The sequence below is a fragment of the Oratosquilla oratoria genome, chromosome 20 (assembly GCF_046742065.1).
Source record: "Oratosquilla oratoria isolate Oo_2021 chromosome 20, ASM4674206v1, whole genome shotgun sequence".
NCBI classification, from domain to species: domain Eukaryota; kingdom Metazoa; phylum Arthropoda; class Malacostraca; order Stomatopoda; family Squillidae; genus Oratosquilla; species Oratosquilla oratoria.
Window position 1 is genome coordinate 3,048,365 of NC_134796.1, and position 6,715 is coordinate 3,055,079.

Sequence of the window (6,715 nt, forward strand, 5' to 3'; positions counted from 1 at the left end):
AATCTCTTGGTGACAAACTTGAACGATTTTGTTGTGGCTGAACCCTAAAGGAGTCATTTAAGCAAAGAGGGTAACTTCGTTACTATGACCTAACCTCTTTCTGGTTAACCTAAGACGATTTCATTCAAAGGATTAAAGGATTACAAAGGAGGGGCATGCCTACAGGAGACCTTTTTGTCCATATTAGGTCGGATAAAAAAATATAATAATGATAAATAAATAAATAAACAAATAAATAAAAACTATAACCATTCAATAATGATGAATAAAATAAGTAAACGAATAAATAGGTAAAGTTAAGTAATAAACAAACAGGCAAATAGTAAATAATAAATTGACAGATAGATAATAATAAATGATAATCATGGAAATAATAATAAACAGACAAATAATAATAAAGAAATCTATAAATAACATAAAATAAATGGCAGGCATTATAGCATCTTAAAGATCCGAACTGAACTACATTGCACTGCCACTGCAGGATATTTATTCCATTCATTAACTATACGGTTGGCAAAGTTGTTTCTACTCACTTCTAAATTAGATCTTTTTCATGACAGTTTCAGACTATTATTTCTTGTCGGATTCTTATTCAGTGTAAAAATTTTGTAATTTTTTATGTCAATTCCCTTTAGAACCTTAAAGACCTGTATTAAGTTATACAAGATAGCAAAGAACAGGTGAGAGTAGGAAGAATGCCGTCGAATACTTTTGATATTAGAAACGGGTTCCGCCAAGGGTACGTCCTGTCAGTATTGTTATTCAATTTAGTGATGGAGAAAGTGACAAGAACCATTATTGACCCAGGAGAGGGCATCAAGGTAGATAATGTAAAAATAAATAATCTAATATATGCTGATGATGTTGATCTAATTGCTCAAACTGGCGAGGACCTTACCAACATGATGAGTACTTACACAGGGTTAGCGGAAAAAGTCGGCTTAGAAATTAACTACACTAAAACAAACATAATGTGTATGACTAGGTGAAACAACAATCATCGGAATTTTGAAATAGAGAATTAATAGAAAGAGTGATAAAATTAAAATACTTAGAAGTAACAATAAATGAGGAAATCAGGCGAGAAGGCAAGAACACCGACGGCTAATAGGAGTTTCTATAGCTTACAAGATATCATGAAAATAAATTACATATCACGAGCAACCAAGCTGCAAACCTATAATTCAAAAATACGAACTAAAGCTCTGAAACTTGGGTATTAACAAAAGAATTGGAACAAAAGTTGACAATATTCGAAAACACAATACTAAGAATTACCAAAGGACCCATCTTTGACAGAGCAGAAAACCAGTGGAGAAGTAGGCACATTTGGAAACTTAGGCAAATGATAAGTATTTTAGACAAATTATTTGGATGATGGAGAACATAAACACAGGGGAAGGCTCGGAACCCTAAACACTAACGTTTCGTTCGTGTACTCTCTGAAGAAGTTCTACGCGAACGAAACGTTAGAGTGTTTAGGGTTCCGAGCCTTCCCCTGTGTTTATGTTCTCCATCATCCAAATAATTAGGCAAATGACTAAACAGGATACAATCATAGAGTTTAAAAAAAATAAGCTAAGATGGGCAGAGGATGTTGCACCCATGGAGGACATCAGGCTACCAAGAGAGATGACGAACGCGCGCGTGGAAGGTAAAAGACCAACAGGAAGACCTCGAATGAGGTGGATTGATGGCGTAAAGTAGGAAGTGGGGAAGAGAAATAATGACGGTCCACAAAACTAGATGGAACTTCTTGCACCAGACAGAAAATGGTGAGGGTTAATGTTGACAGATATGAATATGCAAGTGGTCCAAGATCCACCGAAGTCTATACACACACACACACACACACACACACACACACACACACACACACACACACACACACACACACACACACACACACACACACACACACACACACACACACATATATATATATATATATATATATATATATATATATATATATATATGCATATATATATATATATGTATGTATACATATGTATATATGTATATATATAAGAGGTGCGTAGCTGAGAGACGTGCGTACGTGTCACAGGGACATACTGGGCGCTTGATTTGCATACAATGAGGACAAGACACAGGAAGTACGCGTGCTGTGTTGGAAGGCCAGGAATAGAATGCATTTCCGTTGGAAAGGTGGTGGTGGTGGTAGTAGTGGTAGTGGTAGCGCTGGTGGTGGTGACCGATGGTGGTGACTGGTTTTGGTGGTAAGGCCTGTAGTGGTGGTGGTGATAGTGACTGATTGTGGTGACTGTGGTGGTGACTGTAGTCGACGATGTTAAGTCTGTGTGGTCGTATCCTGAATTCAGGAGATGCTTAGATGAGTCTCAAACCTTTTCACTGTGTGTTCGGACAACCAGGGCAAAAGGGGAAGGGGCAGTTATCAGTAAACATTATGGGGTAAACCCGGACCTACATAACAGCAAGACAATATCGAAATCTCACAATGCAATAGTTTTTGAACGGGAAATCCTCCCACGTACAAGGAAAGAAGTCTCTAGGTCCACTTGGCCCCATTTCCTACCGGATGGCATTCTTTCATTCATTCGTAGCACCTCTTCGGTGACCAAGATGTTGTGCCCCATTTCGATTAACCTGCTTCACACCAGGTGACGCCTTTCCCTTTCCCTCTGGCTGCCGACAAACTATTTTATTTAATTCCGTGGCACCCTACCCCCATCCCCGGACCGAAGAGGTGAACAACATAATAGATAGAGGTTGCGTGTTCGACCCCCAACCCTTCAGGCAACCCGATCCACCTGTTCACGCTGCAGCCACTCCACCTTGATCTCTCCCGTCCTTCCACCTCACACTTTCCTCCACGCACACACACACTTACCCCCACCCCACCCTCACCAACTCCACTGGGGTCGTCAAACAGGTTCGTCTAGCCGCAGGGTATAGGAGACCGGATGTAGATGCTGTAAGCATTTGGACACGACGAAGAGTTGTACAGAATGACGAAAGCTGCGCAGAATGACGGAAGATGCGCAGAACGACTAAGCCCCGCCCACACACACAGCATGGCGAATCCCGAGTAATACAACAAAAATATGAAAGGTGGTTTGGGCTGTGCTGTTTAGCTATTTGATGAAAGCTGCTCAGTTTAGCGAAAACTCCACAGCACGTCGAGAGCTGTAGCATGGAGACATCTGGGCAGCATGAAAAATATCTGGGCAGCATGAAAAATATCCACAGTGTACCCCTGACAGTGCACGTGCATTGCGCGTCAGGTTGACAAACAAGTCACTCCTTGCCCGCCGCAACATTGAGTCTTTATTGTTTTTCTTTAGGTTATTTTCAAGGCCACTGTTCTTCTGAACTCAGTAGCTGTGTGCCTCCCTCTGCTTGAGATCCCGTGGAGCACTGGGTTTTCTGAAACGCTCAACATATTTCGTTTCCGATTACCTTCTGCAAGATTCAATTAGTATGGCATGTTCCCCTTTCCATTCATTAGGAGTCTTTGCAACTTTCTTCGACTTAGAATTGGATTACCTTTATTGTTATTATCGCCGACATTTCACCAACAGACTTATCGTTAAGGACAAGGTCGCGCTGCAGTTGCGAGATGTACATTTTTTTTTGTTTTTTGTTTTTTTGTTTTAGAGGATATATTATTCTTTTGGGTATGGGAGATGTTAGGGAATTTTATACTGTGGTGAAGTTATTCATTCATCTATTTATTTATCTATTTATTTACTTACTATATATTTCTTTTAAGGGTGACAGAGGTATTAACGTTGTTTCACTCATGATTTCGTATATTGATATTGTCATTTGTGGGGATAGGTAGTGACGGAAGAGGCTGTTGAGAAGGGTTGTCCCGCTCTCTCTCTCTCTCTCTCACACACACACACACACACACACACACACACACACACACACACACACACACACACACACACACAAACACACACACACACACACACACACACACACACACACACACACACACACACACACACACACACACACACACACACACACACACACACACACACACACACACACACACACACACACACACACACACACACACGCACAAACACACACACGAGGTGGTCAAACAAGTCTCCTTCCGAAGCTTAAATAAATACTTGTTGCTTTCAAATCCCACACTCCACACCACCCCCTCCAAACACAAACACAAACACGCACACACAGGAGTGACCACACCATTTCTCCTTCCGGATACTTGAGAGGAAAAAATTATTTGTCTCAATTCCTACAATGCCCACCACCCGCAGTCGACGGGCTGCAGCTTCCTGGCTTCATTGAGAAAGTGAGAAGAGCATAAGTAACTGGATACAACACGCGAGGTCGTAAAGTGACGTCATGTCGCAGTCTATCGCCTGAAGCTGTGTTCCTTTGGGCACTTCTCTCACAGTCTCACTAAACCACTTCGGTGCGATGGCGTTCTAAATAAACTCATCATTCTATCCAACATCAGACACATGAATGGAAGTCAACACAACAAAGGGATTAAGTTGATCTCTGTAGACCTTTTCACTACAAAGGATTAACCATTTTTTTCTGGATATATCACTTACTCATAAAGGTGTCTTCTGCCTGTCAAGAATTATAACCTTTACTTCAGTGCCAATATTTGTATCTAACAAAAATGTATATATCTATTTTTTAAAGTATGCACGTGTCCAAAGCCGTCGCCTTCGTTGTTCTCAAACTATGGGTCGCGACCCAAAGTTGGGTTGCGAGATCAATTTTGACGGGTCGCAGGGAAAAAGGAAAATCCTCACGTTTTCAAAGTATTTCAAATACTTGACTGATTAATTTAGTTTTCTGAAAGAAATACAGTGCTGTGGATTCTGTTAATTTAGTTTTGTTAAAGAAAAGCTGTACACATTGTTTTTTTTTCAAAGTAAAGGGTATATATATATATATATATATATATATATATATATATATATATATATATATAGATATATAGATATATATATATATCACTGTCCATTTTATTTCTTTTTACTTTATTCTGGGTAGCGAAGGATTGAAAAGTTCTAAAAAGGGTCGCTCACGAAAATTTTTGAGAACCACTGCCCTATGCTTTTGGACTGCTGGGGCAGGTAGCAATCACTGCTGGGAATCGAAGAGAAGTGCTGGATTCGAATCCAAAGCTAAGATAATGTGAGATCAGTACGCTTTCGATGACGTCACAAGCACCTATCTAAGGCATTGCTTAAAACAACCTGAACTTTTTCTTGGGGACAAGACTAGGGTGAGCCAATCGAACAAAACTTCCAGTCAACAATTAGAACCAAGTCTATGTCATTCTTTAGAATGGGTAAAACATATTTCTGATTAGTTTTTACAAAAATACAATTTTCACTCAGACATAACCAATAATTTCCTTTAAGGCTTCTTTATTGGTGATCATCTAGATCTCCTGAACTCTAGAATTGAACACATGAATTGCAGAGTTAACTTTGAAAAAATCCATAATGTATTACTTCTGCTATACGCAATGAAGAGATCATAAGGTTTTGTAGAGTTTCATCATTTACATAATTGATACCCACTAGAGCACTCTCCCTCCCCCTCTCCAACGACCAGTTAACGGAATAAAACAAGAGAACATTCGAACGAGATAGAAAAAGGTAGGAAAACACTAATATATGAAATTAGCTTAAAATAAACGGGACTGGGAGGGAGGGAGGGTGGAGGGGCGTGGAGTGTTTTTGGGGATGAAATGGGTGGGAATGTTTTTGTGCCTTGTCCTTTTTGGCTACCCCCCTGGTAAGGGGAAAAAAGCCTTGGTATATGTATGTATGATGAATAAACAAACGAAACAAATAAAAATAATTTCGTATAAAACAAGATGAAAAGTAACTGACAGACGAAGAATACAATACAAAATAACACACACGTACATCGCGTCATAACAAGCGAGGGTTTATGGGTTAAAAAAAGAAAAAGAATCATCTTCAACCGTGAATGTTTTATTGCATTGATTGTGTTTTCAACGTTTACCGCGACCCTGTTGCTCTCCAGCACGAAGTTTCGTCGCTCAAGCTGATTAAAGTTGTCTGAGACTAACAAGAACCTGTTTTCTAAGCAACAGCATCGAAACAAAGGATTTAGTCACGACGAGACTCACAACCCTCGGCACGAGGTCTCGCCTCTCAAGCCTAATAATAGAAGAAGAAGAAGAAAAAACAAACAAACAGAATATGTAAAGAGTACCGTTCTGTTGAAAAGGCTCTTGAAGACACCATTAACACCTTCAAGAGAATGTCTTGTCTTATGCCGTCAGTGGTGCCCAAACTGTAGCTCGTGAGTGTCATGGTGGCCTCATCTCTATCGAGGTGTCCGCGAGGGTTCACCAGGGAGAGATTATTTGTTTATATATATATGTATATATATATATATATATATATATATATATATATATATATATATGTATATATGTATATATACATACAGTATATACCACGCTTCTCGAACGTGCCCTCGGCGGAACGATTGGTCCGTGAACTAAGTCGTTCAGTTTTGTAGGGTCACGGTAGGTTGATGGTACGGTCTTCGTCTTAATAAGAAGCAAGCTGCTCTGGCGAGGGTTCGAATTCCAGTAGGAGAGTTTATTTATATATATACATATATATATATATATATATATGTATATACATATGTATATACATATATATGTGTATATATATATAAT